Raw genomic sequence first — 14,564 nt, forward strand, 5'->3', positions numbered from 1 at the left:
AAAACTAGATTATGAGGAGATGCTGTATTAGAGAAGCAGGGTAGAGATAAAAGAATCAGATCTGAGATAGGAAATTTCTTCAGTTCTTACTTAAAATCACCAAATATTAGCCTTGGCTGGGTGGCTCAGTGGATAAAGCATCGACCCAGTATACCAGAGGTTGTGGATTCGACCCCCAGTCAAGGCATGTAAGAGAAGCTATCCATGAGTGCACAACTAAATGGAACAACTAAGTGAAACAATGAGTTGATGCTTCTCTCACTCCCTCACATCAATGAAAAAAAATTTTTTTAATCACCAAATATTAGTATTATAGATCTCAAAAATCAACCTGAGCAATGCTGGAAGTTTTTTGTTTTGTTTTTCTTTCTTGCTGCTGGGCACGTCCTTTCTTAACTGCATTTTCTTAGCCATCCCTTTAACTGTATGAACACAATTCTTCCGTATCAGTGTCTTATTTCTGTCCCAAATCATGTCCGCCCCAATCCAGACTCTTTCTTCCTGGACTCCTTTTTCTCTCTTCTCGCTGAAAGGGCAACCATGATGAAAATACAGAGGGATGCCACTGTGCATTTCTTTGGGAATGGGGGTTATGATGCATGTTTATTATGCATTAATCTGAATTCAATATAGTCTTTCCTGAAAACATAAGCACTTCAAAGGGCAGCAAATATTAATCACAATTGCCAGTGAGGATCAAACATTAACCCAGGGTTGTGATGAGGCCAACTAAAGAAATAGGCCAGTAATTATTGCTTTTCAGGATATCAATCCCTACTTTATACACACATGCCCCCTCAATAAATACAAAACCTTTATGGATCTTTCATCCATGAACTTGCCCCATTATAACTGCCCAGCTGTGTCTCTAGTTGTATTCAGGCTATGTTCTGATAACTGAACCCTCACATACCTGATCAGGACAGTGATGAGATCCATAGAGGAAATCTTTGGGTACTAGAGTGGTTGCAGACACATTCACAAATATCTCCACAGGTGGTATCATTATTTATTTACAGCTCATTTAAAACCTAAGAGTTTGATTGAAACAAGTAAGAATTGGTCCTTTCTGTTAATATTTATTATTATCAATTCTTAAACTTGCACTATGTGTCTTTTTGCCCTTATATTGATTGGGTACTTCTTAATTCAACTCTTTTTTTCCAAGAAAGTAAATTCAGTATTAAGGAATGGTGCCACGAGGCTGACTTCTCCGTTAGGGGCAACAGGCACAGTGGCTGGGGTCCACAATACTTTTAGGGGCCCACAAAAATGTTTTAATTTCTTCTAAAATCAGAAAAAAGTGATTTTTTAGGTTGAAGAAAATGTTTTAATATATAATATTAATATATTCATCTTTACCCCAATTCAATTTAAAAAATGTATTTTTTTCTTCTTTTTTTTTAATCGAGGGAGGGATCCACAAAGGCAAAGCGTCCTAGAAAGGCATAGTGTGGGGTTGCTTTCTACCGCATTATACCTGTAACACAACAAGGTTAGACTGGAACGTTTCAAACACAAATTCAGGTTCCCATACTCATTCTAAACTTACCAGGCTGCTCTGTATGTATTTGTCTGGCCACCTCAAATTCTACAAGAGGCTAAGTCACAGTGTTGGGACACGAGAAGGTGTGAACGTAGAAAGGACAGCTAAATTCAGACTGTTCTCTGCTCTGATTAAAGTTCATTCCTGTTCTGCCCTTCCTTCTCAAATATCTTCATCCTGGTTTGATGAACAGAAAAAAACTTTACGTCTTTAGGGATTAATTAAACCGATGTAGTTACTTCTTTTGCATTCTTAAAACATTTACAGTATTTAGGCTTTTTATTTTGTTTTAAAATGATCAATAGTGCTGCTGATACCTATTATTTATGTACTGGTTAGTAACCACATATTCATCGTCTCTGTAACTCCAGTTCTTAGCCCAGTAGCTGGCAAACATTAGGTGCTTAATGGATGTTAACTTCATAAATGAATCACCTTCCAAGCAATTACGTGGAAATGTAATTGTGTCCGTGAACTAATTTTGCCTTTAATAATCTCACACCCTGTGAGATTGTGAGAAGGATCTTCGACATGTATCACAATTGGCAACTGAGAAGGTTATCGGTTGAGCTTTTCCCACCTCCATCAGCCAGCCACTTCCTCCCTCCTGGACTGTGTTCTCTGTCCTCTCCATCCTGGGGTCTGGAATGGTCCCTAGCCTGCCGGGAAGCGGCAGAACCTCTGCTCCGTGGGCCCTCCCCGGCGTCTCACCCCCCTACCCCCACCCCTCGCCCGAGTGCCCCTTTCCGCGGCCAACCCCGTGCCGCCCCCCAGCCACGCCCTCCCCGTGGGCGAGATCACCTGTCCCTCGCTGCCACCGCCGCTCCTTCCTCGGGTACCCTTTCGCCCCCCTCCTGCTCCCCCTCCTCCGCCACCTCCCCCAAACCCTCCCCTTCCCCGCCTCCTCCCACCCCTCGGTGTATATAGTAAAACCCAGGCGCCGCACGCAGTCACACACTCGCCCGGACAGAGGCGCACACACGCTCCCGCACAACCGGCAGCGGTGGCGGCGACAGCAGCTGGGTGACAGCGGCGACGGCGGCTCCCACCGCTGCGCACCCCCTTCAGGAGGCCGGCGGCGAGGCCAGACCAGAGACTTCCCGTACCCGCGAGCACCCCGCGGCTTCCTGGAGGCGGCGGCTGCGATTGCGAGGTAGCGGCCGCGGCGCCCTCGTGCGGGCCGCCCCCCCCCCCCGCGCCCTCCCCTTGCGGACCTTCCAGGGGACTTCGGGGCGCGCCGGACTCGGAGCGCTGGCGGGCCCGGGCGCCCGGGGAGGGGCCTGCTCCCGGGGGCAGGACGGCGCCCTGAAGCTGGGGCCAGCGGGAAGGGCCGGCCGGGGGCGGGGACGCAGGCGGAGGCCGCCCCCGGTGCGGCGGCTCCGGGCCCCGCTCCCGCTCCTGGCGCCGCGCACTTGCCGGCGGGGCCGGGGACGACCCGGGAGGCGGCGCCGGCCAGCGGGGCGCGGGCCCCCGAAGTGGGTTTCGGGGGTTCCGGGCTACTCCTAGCGCTGGCACCGGGCGCAAAGGGCGGCGCGCGGCGGACTCCGCGCCGGGGCACCGCACCGGGCCGCTTCTGGCTCTGCCGCTCTGCCCCGGCCCGGAAAAGCCGGCGCCTTCCAGGCCCTTCGAAAGATGGATTCTGTTGACGTATCTGGCGGCCCTGGCGAGCCGGGTGGAAAGTTGGGTTTTGCCAGATCGCGCTGGGCTCGTCTTTGTGACGCTTGGCCAGCCCCGCATCCACCCAGAGTCGGGTGAGTGTGTGCCGGCGCCCGGGAGCCCTCTTGCCCCCAGTGCCCCGACTCGGGGTGGCCGCACTGGCTCGGGCTTTCTGCCATGTTAGGCACGGAGCAGCGTTCTGGCTGCATTTTCGCGTGCGTTTCCGCGGCGCCTTTTGCTGCGGAGGGAGTTACTGCCTCTGGCCGCGCTGGCTTTTTCGGGGTTGGGGTTGTGCTCTGTGTGTTTGCTTGTTTGCCGGTTGAAGCCCGACTATTGTTCCGGATAAGCTCCGCCTGGGTGGGGAAATGGCATCCCACCACAGTTGCCGGCGAGGGGTAGAGATGTTGCCAAACAGCTGCTGCTTTGTGTTTCCCTATCAGAAGTCCCTGGAGTAGGTTTGGGGCACGACGGATGGATGGAGAGAGAGACGGGGCACGGAGGAAGAAGGTGGCTTGACGGGAGCGAATTGTCGCCCACCCCGTGGCACGCAGTCAGCCTCCTTTTCTGCCTGCCAAACTTTTATGAATATTCCTTTTGTGGCACAGGGAAGCTTAATGAATTCAGCCCAGTTTTCCAGGGAAAAGCGACCCGGCTTTAACAATGGTTTGAGAACTTAATCAATGAGAGAGGCAGGGAGGAGCGACGGAGGCTCTGACACCATGACGGGATGTGGCTGCTTCTTTCCGAGTCAGGTGGGGGCGAGGTGGGCAGGGCAGGGCAGGGCGCAGCGCCGGCGGCGCGTTGCGGGAACTGTCCACGCTGCTCCCTGTGCCCGCGGGAGCCGGGCTCGGCGTGCCCCCACCCCGCTGGCTGGCCAGAACTCGGCGGCGGGCACGAGGGGAGACTGGTGGCCGTGTGCACGCCGCCCCCCCATCTGGCGTTTTTAAGGATTGTAAATATTTTGCTGAGGATAAGTGACATCAACAGAATGATATTCCGCAGAGCCCGGGCGTGCAGCGATGATAAATAGATACGGCCAACAAAGTTTTGATAACCGCGGATTCCCTTGGCTTGCTCTGTTTCATTTGGGTCTTTGTTTTTGTTGGTTTAGCGTTCTCTCTCGTCGTCGGGTGTGATCCCTTTATTTAGCTGTTTCTTGGAAGCTTCTCTGTAGAACAGAGAAAGGCAGCCAGCAGGGAGAAAACAATTCTTCGCCTTGCGTGCATAGGGCAGGGTTTGCTGTGCTTCTCCCAGGGAGTCTTTCCCACCATCTCTGCATGCGTCTCTGCCTCCTTTTGAGCCATCAGAATCATTTGTTCATTGAACAAGAGACTTCTGATAACTTTGGAAATGCCTAGTGATGTGCCTTTGTTACAGTAGAGGGTGGCATTGTGGGAGAGAGACAGTGGGAGGCCGGGGGTGGGAGCCATCACTAGAGCAGCGTTATGCCCCCACCCAGGTTTGTCCTTAGCTTTTCTTCTCAAAGGGGAGCAGGGGCAGCTGTGCCACCTGCAGCAGGTGGGGTGGGCTGGGAGGCACAGCTTCAGGAGCCGGTGGCATCCCAATTTCTCTGCCCTTCAGGAACCCGCCCGCCCCCCCCCCCTACACACAATGTCCTGCGAGTGGGCACTTGTGGTCCGTCCTAACAGGTGCCCACTACACACATCTGCAAGGCAGCTGGGGGGCACCATGAGCCAAGTCAGACCGAAAATTAGGGTACTGGTTGCTTGGGTAGCAGCAGCAATCAGCCAGACCTGGGCCGGCCGGGGTGGGGGTGTCCTTTCTAATGCAAAGAAGCCCCAGACCTCCAGCAGCGAGGCTCCACCTGCTGATCGCAGGATTAAAGCGAAAACAGCTTTCCAGGTGATGCCAATTGCCAGTGTGAGAAATTGGTTGGTGGGCAGTTGGGTAAAAACTGTAAAATAAAGTCTTAGAGCCAGAAAACAGAGCCTCTGAAAGGCAAGAGGAACAGAAAAGGAGGGGAGGCGTGGGACCAGGTGTTGCTGGGAGTGTCCTAGCACCCGGTCCCCTGGTGACAGATACAGCACTAATTACAAGGGTCCCCAAACTGGATAGGACTGGCCTCCCCCAGTCGTTCGGACCCAGGATGGAAGTATTCTGAATGTGGACATGTTCACACACAGTCAGAAAATACCAAGTTTCTGTCCCTCGCCCCCTCCTTAGCCTTAGGCGTGGGGGAGGAGGGTAGTGGAGGGAAGTAAATTGGAAGAGGAATTGACATTCGCTGTTGCCCTGTCTGACAGACACTGCACATGTGGGAACCCATGAGGCGTTATTTCAGAGAAGGAATCTGAGGTTCAGAGAAATTTTGCATGTCTGACTCCAGGCTTTAGTGGTTATAATTTAAAGGGGCAACATGTCCTTCTAAACCCTCCCCCAAGTCTCTTTCTTATTTCTCCCAGAGGCCAGAGTTCTCAGCCCCTACCCATTCACAAAATATGGTACCTAAGGGCGAGAGGAGCCTACCAGTGATGCAACCCAGTCACCCAGGCTTATATGCCAAGTAAATAGACCCCAAATTGTCCCTAAGTATTGCAGGTGGAAAGACTGAGCCTTTTCATCTTGTATTAACCAACACCCAATTGTCGTTTAATAAGTGCGAGTTGAGTGACTAAATGGTGGAGCCGGTGGGGTGAATGGTGTTGAGGAGGGAGCTAGCTGAAGGTCATTGTCAAGGGAGACTCAGCAGGGAGAAAGCTTGGTGTGAATGTTTGGTTGGGGACTTGGAGTTACTGGGGTCATGCTCCAGTTCTAGCCCAGAGTAGTTCTAAGCTGACAAGTCCACATGAGACAGGCAATAATAGCATTCTGACTTTGTGGATGAGCAAACTAAAGCTCAGACAGGTTTGTAATTAGCCCAAGGCTCCTAGTAGGACCAAAAGAGTGGGTAGGTGTTTCTGACTTTTAACTGTCTCAGATAAATAAACTCTAAATAAAAATGAGATGGGGTCTTGTTATGCAAATACATTTTCAAAGCTAATCTCTTAGCCCACTTCCAACCAGATGGCAACCTTAAGCCCCTAGAAATTCTGGAGCCATTGGAAAGGCAAGGATTTAAATCCGTATATGAGGTGTTTTTTACTCTGATGCTCCCTTTATCAGAATCCCAGGGAGACCTCAGAGAATGAAGCTCTCAAAAGGAGGGAGAGGTGGCTAATTGCAGTCTGCCCTACACAAAAGCCTGTGTGGGATTCTGAATTAAGCCTTATTTAGGGATCAGGGTGACATCCTTGCTGTAGAGTTGGCAGCTCTTGTCTTTGGAGAATACCTCTGGTTATCATTTCTCTCTCTCTCACGCCATCATCTCATTCTTTCTGGACTCAAGGCATTTCCTTCAAGGCTCACAATTTTCGATGAGCCCCTCGATTCTACTGCTGTATTGTGTTCTGATGGTCACTGATGAAGAGGTGATTTTGGTGGCCATGTTAGTACTTCTGTCTTTCTCACATGACCCTTTTCTCTCTAGCCAAGAACACACGCAGACGAACACACATGCACACTCAGACACAGGCACATGTAATTTGATCATGTTTCTGTATCTGCTCACCAAATTAGATTGCAAACCCAGAATTGTTATTGAAAGAACGTACTTGACTTTGGTGATCTTCTGCCCCATCCTCTGCCTTAAACACACCAGAAGAGCTAAGATGGAGGCGGCTCAACCAGCTGATGCCTTGAGTAGTAACTGTACTCACTATGCAAGCATGGGCCCTGGGACTTTCTTAAAAGCCCATTTTAATCTCCACTTTGAGGTAGGGCTGGGGCTCCTATAATATTGCAATCCTCGCAGTTCCTATCTCTGCTGTAATTCTTAGCTCCAGTAACTCTATAGTCCACCCTGCTCTCACCTGTCACTCTTCTTCCCACAGCTGGTTTGCTCTTTCAGCACAGCATTATCTAATTAAACTTTCTATGATAATGGAAATGTTTTATGTCTTCACTGTCCTATACAGTAGCCACTAGTCACATGTGGCAATTAAGTAGTTGAAAGGTGGCTAGTCCAAAGTAGGATGAGCTATAAGGATAATATATGAATGGGATTTCTATGATTTAGTACAAAAAAGCGATGCAGAATAGCTCATTAATAATTTTATATCGATTACATGGTGAAATGCAAATACTTTGAATATATTGTTTAAATTAGCCATAGTATTAAATTTAAATCACCCGTTTCTTTTAATCTTTTTAATATGCCTGCTAGAAACTTTAAAATTGCATTTATATTTCTACTACATAGCATTGCTCCAGAGCAAACTAACCACTAATCTGTGACTAGCCTTACAGCATCTCCAGATGTCTTGGGAGACTTGATAGATGGGTGACATAGGGCTGATGCTATAGTCACAAGAATCTGTCCTCAGGCGACTTACAGTTTCGGTAGCTAAGGTGCCATTCTGGGGAGTCCCCATCAAGCCTATCCATAAACATGTTTGCTCAGTCAAGTTCAGTTAGGAACATGGGCTCCTGCAACTTAATGGAGATAGGAAAGCAAGGCAGGGTGGGGGTCAGGGCTGGTTGGGACAAAGTGGCCTCTTGTCTTCCCCCAGGCCAGTGTCCATGTACATGAACGAGTTGTCCTGCCTGAGCAACTGATTTCCTTGGCACCTGATCTAGTAATATCCTTTCCAGAGATTTGTGTTTGGAGAATTGTGTCCCAAGTAGACACTTTAATAGACTGGATTATTTGGGGCTGGGCCAATCTTGGAGGAGAGAAAGGGGAACAGGGGATAGACATAGTTATCTCATGACAGCTTGATGAAAAGAAGAGCAAGAAAGTAAATACAGTTTCTGTGAGAGACAGAATACATTCAAGGAAGCCCAATTTCACACACGGTAGTGCCGAAGATGAGGAAATTTGACCAAGGAACAGTTCAGGGAGGTTGACAGTGGCACTGTGATCTTCATGGGGCCTTGGCTGAGCACTGGGCATGGCCCAAGTAGAGACAAAGAGCTGGAACAATGAACTTGGGCCTGTGGCTCTGGCTTCTAAGGGGGCTGCCTCCACAGGGGACCCTTGGCTGACCTCCTTGAGCTCCTGGGAAGGAGCTGGTTTTGTTTCCCATGGCAGAAGCAGAGTGTTTACTGGAGCACAGGAAGAATCTGATGTTCTGGCGAAAAAATAATTCATTAACAGCCAGGGTATTACCAGTCCTCTGGAAAAGCTCCTCCAGCTGCACTGTAGCAACTGTTCTTTTTCAGCAGCAGAATCAGGCTCGCTGGCAGCCAAGAATGGGTGTGTTGGGCGTTTTGTTGTTGTTATTTTTGCCTTTGTGTGTATGGCCACTTTGACCATATAATTCAGAAGAAGGAACGGTGGCCTGGAAGGGTCGAAATGGTATAACTGTTAGCCATTCTTTCCTTCATGGTTTAAGCTTGGAAGCTCTAGGCTGACTCTAGGAACATACATTTTTTTCCTGCCCAAAGCCCATCTCTATGCAGTGGACACTGCAGAGCCACACAGAATGTGCTAGAACTAAAGAAATTTTAGAGACGCTCAACACCTGCTCTTAAGATCATCTGAAAACAACTGGCTGAAGGACTTCCCCCGCACACAGATGCCCCCTTACACACACGCACATGCACCACACACACACACCAGGCAGAAAGTCCTATCTTAGCTGTTTGGGATTCTTTGCTTGCTATTACTTGGCACAGTGGGGGCAAGGTGTGTGATTCATCATCCCAGTTTTGAGGGCATTTGGAAAGCCAGGCAGGCATAACCAAGAGAATGGGCTGCATGTTTTGTTCACTAAAGACTGATTGAATCTATAGTAAATAAAATGGAATGGTTCAGAAAGCTTTGTATGCTCTGGAAAAATCTGCTTTAAAAAAAGGTTTTTGTCTGCTTGTTTCTGTTTTAATGCCTTGTGCTCAGAAATGTGCACCCAGCTAGCAAGGAATGGCAAAGAATGGCAATTCCTTGTTTTAGTTGTTTTTTTTTAAGCTCTAATTGCAGGTTAAGTAAGAAACAATGTATTGATTTTGGTTTTGTATGGAACATAACCAGATAATCATTTTATTTTATGAGATATTAATTTCCATCCATTTAGACTGATGAAATATGCTTTTTAAATGCACTCTACCTACCCCCACCATGCTCACAGTATTTCTTTAATATTCCTGGATTCAATATTGAAACCTATTTCCTCTATTCTTAAAGGAGTAAACATGTCCGTGGTTGACATATATGTAATTTAACCTTACATTTCAGAGACAATGGGATTGTCTGCCTTTGAGAACTGCCAATGATAAAAATATATTAAAGGCCAAGCATACTTGGCTTTACATTGAACAGTGATTTTCAACCTGAGACTGCATCAGGGTAGTTAACTCTTGCAGACCAGCACAGAATTCTGGTGGATAGGCAGCAGTCCGTGGACCAGCCTTTGAAAAACACTGATCTAGAGCACATTTTTTCCGCCTTGGCCCTGTTGACATTTTAGGCCAGCTCTTTCTTTATTGTGATGGCGGTTGTCCTGTGCATTCGTTGTAGTATGTTTAGCAGCATCCCTGGTCTGTGCCCATTGGGTGCCTGTAGCATCACCCCCTATCCTAGTTGACAACAAGGAATGTCTTCAGACCTTGCCAAATGTCCTTTCTGGGACAAAATTGCCCCTGGTTGAGAACCACTGGCCTAGACCAAGATTTAATAAGTAAGTTGTGGTTTTTGGAAAATTCAATTTGATATAATAAAAGACACAATTTTCCCTTCTGAGTTATACACTTCATGGGGGTTATTAATTAACATTTAGAAGTGGGTCACATGCCTAATTTAATTCTAAGGTTGGTGGAAAGGTCTCTAAAATTGTAAGAACACAGAGGTTTTTGGGTTTTTTTAAAGACAGGCATTGAATAAGTCAAAGGTAATTGGGGGGCACTTGTAATAACTAATGGCTTCTCTGGTTTTTCATAAAGAGAACAGGTTTGTTCTTCCCTAATTTCTTTTTCATATACACCTGATTCCAGTCATGCCCTCAGAGCCGCCAGGCATCTTCCTCCACCCCTGTTCCCACTTCACTGTCATTTTTCCTGTAGCATCTTAAGCCTGAGTCAATTAATTTAGCTCCTTAGTGTACTTGGGAGAGCTCTGCTCATAACACGGGAACAGACTCATTTCAGAATGTGGAAACCTCTATCCACCACTTATTTCAGTACTGTTCAGAGAGAAGGTCAATGGTAGCTAAAGGAATGAGTTTTCAAAATGACTGGAAATTCAAATTCAGGTGGTCTGCACCCACCCCTTCTGATTTTTGTCCCTCTTACACACCTTCGTTGTCTGTAGCAATCCTCCTTCGGAAAGAAAATGTCAGCAGGGCTCCCTCAGGCACCTCAACCCTGATAATGCCTGCAGTCAGCAGCAACAGCTGAAATGCTGCTGTTGGGAAGTGCCCTCAGCAATCATCTTTCTGCTGGTCTCCTGAAAGGCTCCGGAGGAGGGGCATGCATTCACAGGGAAGGTGTCATGGAGTGAACCCTGTTCTGCTCATGCATGGAAATGCGATGGGCACTTGGGGAAAGGGAGAACATAGAGGCGGATCTCTCATTACATAGGACAGTGCCCTGGGGTCAGCCGTGCCCTGCCAGTCTTCAAAGTCGGGTGGGTGTTTAGGGGTGCTTGTGGGTATGGACAGATACTTAGTGCGGACATCAGTGGGGGCCACTTAATTTTACAGCCATCCAAGGTTGGCGGGCCTTTCCCCCCGAGTGTCTGAAGGGGTTGGGAGTGTCATGTGTAGAGGAATTCCTTTGCACGCTTGGCCAGTGAGGAAAGATGGAAAAGTGAGTGTGTAGGGGTTTGCGAAGCCTTCATTGGCGAGTACTAGCCTTGCTCAAAGAGTAATTTGACCTTTTCTTGTCATCGGGAAGGAAGAGGCAATGAGCTGGCAGACATCCATGGTGTGCTGGGTCCAGGCAGATAAATAATTGATTTGCTGCATGTGATACTTGGTCATTCTAAGTTGCCAGCCCCTTGCAGACCAGGATTTGGGTGATGTTTGCAACACTGGGAGAGGAAACAGGATCATAAATCTGGGCTTTGGTGGCCAGTTCTGTGGTGCAGAGGCCACTGGGGCCACTGCTGTGTGCTGCAGAAACAAACAGGTACGTGTGGTATGTTGTTCCGCAAAATAATGGCAATGGAAATGGCTGTGAAAAACATTTAGACCCTTGTCATAAAAAGGCAAGCAGTCTTCCTGCTATAGGGAAAAGCTAAATAAGCTCCATTGCAGCTGTATTAAGTAGAAACAGATTTGAAAATTGGGTGTTTTTTTTGTTTGTTGTTTTTTTTTTCCCTGAGACACTTATTTATAGCAGGTTGGGCAAAGGCTGCCACTATCTTTTGCGACTCCGGAAGTGATTTCCAGATGGTCCTTGCTGTTTTTCTCTTTATTAAGCTTAGCTGAACTTGGCCTCACATGGAAAGGTTCATAGAAATGGGTGTTATTTTTTTCAGACCACAGTGGCCATTGATTGGCTAACAAATCAATGGATGGGAATGGATTGAGCCTGTGCTGATAAATTTCCTTTCACATTTTAGAAATAAGAAAAATATTAAAGAAAGCTCAAAATAGGGGTGCTCTTCAACCATGTACATCAGAGCTTTGAAAACCATAAACAGCCACATTTTCTATTAATTTACATTTACATTACAAAATATTGTTCTCCTTTTTCCTAAAACTCTAGAACGTTAAGTTTCCTTTCCAACATCTAAACAATGTCCAGATACATTTCAGATTGAGCTACTAGCTCTGGCTTCAATTCCCTTTAATGAAAAAACAATCGCTAACCTGCTGGACTAAATATGAAATTATTGAGTATGAATATATTAATATGAGACCGTTTGTTCTAGGATCCTTTGTGGTTTAGCACTTGCATTTTAAGGATGCTAGTAAAGACTGATTTTCCCCTGCCTTCTCATGTTGGACACACCCACACCAGAAACCTCAGCTTTGTTTTTGCTCTTAGGATCTGGGCAGTTGGATTGGGGGTCATCAGGGTTGATTCTGACAGCCTAAACCACAGAGTGAACCATTTTGGAATGTCACATAGACCAGCGATCCCCACAGACCAAGCTTGCAGACAAATGCCTACATGAGACAACTTCTACCCATTCACAGTAAAATGGAAGAAAAGTGAAAATGTAATGAGTTTCCTTTTTTAAGCTAAACCTTTTCGACTTTATAGAACTGCCCTTTATTCTAAAATGGCCTTTCTTAATTTTTTTAGTGTTCGTCTCTTTTATAAATGATTAAGATAGTGCATGGCATTTAAAATTAACTTTTTTTTTTAAACAAAGTCAGAAGTTGTCTAACTCTTATTGGAGCCTCTATTTTTTTTAAAAAAAATGTTACTCATCTAGAACATTAGAAAGTCTGGGTCTCACCCAGGAGACCTGAGTAGATCAGGAGGGGGAACCTTTGTTAGGATTCCTAAGCCAGAAAAACCCACGTAAGAGGGCTTGCTCCAACTCTCTTACCCGACTTTCTGACCCATCACCCACAGAACTGGCTTAGTCCAAAGCCCATGTGCAGAATGGAGTTGCTTCAACAGAGGACTTTGAAGAGGAAAACGGGCCTCTTGGACATAATGTCGGAGTATGCAGCCTCAGTGCTGGGAGCCTGGAACCTTTATCCCTGGCTCCCAATGTCAACTCTGCTGACAGTTCACATAGGCTCCACCCCCTTCTGCTGTCCTTAGCTCTGCTCACTGCCACTGTGAGCATAAGCCTCAACATGGCTTACCTGGATGTGGCCCCAGTCTTCTCACTGTTCCACCTGACTCCTGTCCTCATTCCTCCAGCTGCTATTTCTCTTGCTAAAGCAGTCACCCTAGCTCAAGAACATACAGTGATCCCTATTCCCTAATTAGTTAGAGCAGTGGTCCCCAACCCCCGGGCCATGAACCGGTACTGGTCTGTGGGCCATTTGGTGCCAGTCCGCAGAGAAAGAATAAATAACTTACATTATTTCCATTTTATTTATATTTAAGTCTGAACGATGTTTTATTTTTAAAAAATTGACCAGATTCCCTCTGTTACATCCATCTAAGACTCACTCTTAACGCTTGTCTTGGTCACGTGATACATTTATCCGTCCCACCCTAAAGGCCGGTCCGTGAAAATATTTTCTGACATTAAACCGGTCCATGGCCCAAAAAAGGTTGGGGACCACTGAGTTAGTAAAGCACCACACATGAAGCCCTCTTCCCATTCTTCCCCTCATGACTGGCCTATAGTAGAGAGGATGTTTCTGGGTTGTGCAGTTACTCTGGGATGAATTTTGTTTTCTTACGTTGGGGGAAGGTTTGCAAGAATGTTGTAAGATCTCCTGCACATTCTACTAGATCAGTGGTGGTAGTCAACCTGGTCCGTACTGCCCACTAGTGGGGGTTCCAGCTTTCATGGTGGGCGGTAGCGGAGCAACCAAAGTATAAATAAAAAGATAGATTTAACTATAGTAAGTTGTTTTATAAAGATTTATTCTGCCAAACTTAGCGAAAATCCGACACAAAGTACTTGGTAAGTAATTATTATATGCTTTAACTTGCTGTAACTCTGCTTTATAAATTTTATACAGTAAAGTTACTTCCCTACTTTATAAATCACCATGTCTGTGGAACCAGTGGGCGGTTACAAAATTTTACTACTAATAGAGATACAAAAGGGGGCGGTAGATATAAAAAGGTTGACTACCCCTGTACTAGATGAACACTGAAGCATTTAATCTAATATAATGGACCATCCCAGGGATTATGACATTAATGGTGTTTAAAAAAAGACACACACCCCCAAAATGAAGCTCCATGGCTTTAAGAATTGTAGCCTAAATACAACTCTCTTACGTACTGCTTTTTGATTAGGATGCCACCTTTTTGGCCTGTCAACAAATGGGTATTGCTTTGGGATGGTACTGCTGGCTTGTCCTGTTGAAAATAAAGCCACCCACATAAGCTCTGAAATTTGCAATTTAGATGTAGTGGAAGGAGTCCACCCTAGCCAATGCAGACTGTCCATTTCATTAGAAAATGTCTCCAGTGACTGCTCATAAAATCATAATAGCAGTAATATTACCCATCATTTATCAAACTCCTGCCATAGGCTGGACTGTTGCACCCAGTAATTTACATTTGTTATTTTATTTCCAGCTCCATAACAATCATCTGAGATAGGTGAGTATTATGAAATCCAGTTTATAAAGGATGAATTAGGGGCTCAGAGAGGGTTAGTAACTTATAAAAGGTCACACAGCTCATACCAGGTAGAATAGAAGTACAGCTTGGTTCTGCAATGATAGAAATGTCATATGCTGTTCAATATAATAGCCACTAGCAATAAATCCCTATT

At 46.5% G+C, this 14,564-nt stretch overlaps 1 protein-coding gene across 2 annotated transcripts in view; it reads left to right on the forward strand.

Annotated features, from left to right (window-relative positions):
• The first annotated feature begins 2,512 nt into the window (after window positions 1-2,512).
• Window positions 2,513-14,564, forward strand: part of RAI2 (retinoic acid induced 2) — a 72,130-nt gene continuing 60,078 nt past the window's right edge. The window contains exon 1 of one of the 2 annotated variants that reach the window (XM_066249034.1): window positions 2,513-2,699. The gene's annotated coding sequence lies outside the window, so the exon portion shown is untranslated. Of the gene's footprint in view, window positions 2,700-2,933; window positions 3,298-14,564 lie in introns of those variants that run through there. The other variant, XM_066249035.1, reaches the window with a different exon arrangement.

Source organism: Saccopteryx bilineata, chromosome X (assembly GCF_036850765.1).
Source record: "Saccopteryx bilineata isolate mSacBil1 chromosome X, mSacBil1_pri_phased_curated, whole genome shotgun sequence".
In the NCBI taxonomy this organism is placed as follows: Eukaryota; Metazoa; Chordata; class Mammalia; order Chiroptera; family Emballonuridae; genus Saccopteryx; species Saccopteryx bilineata.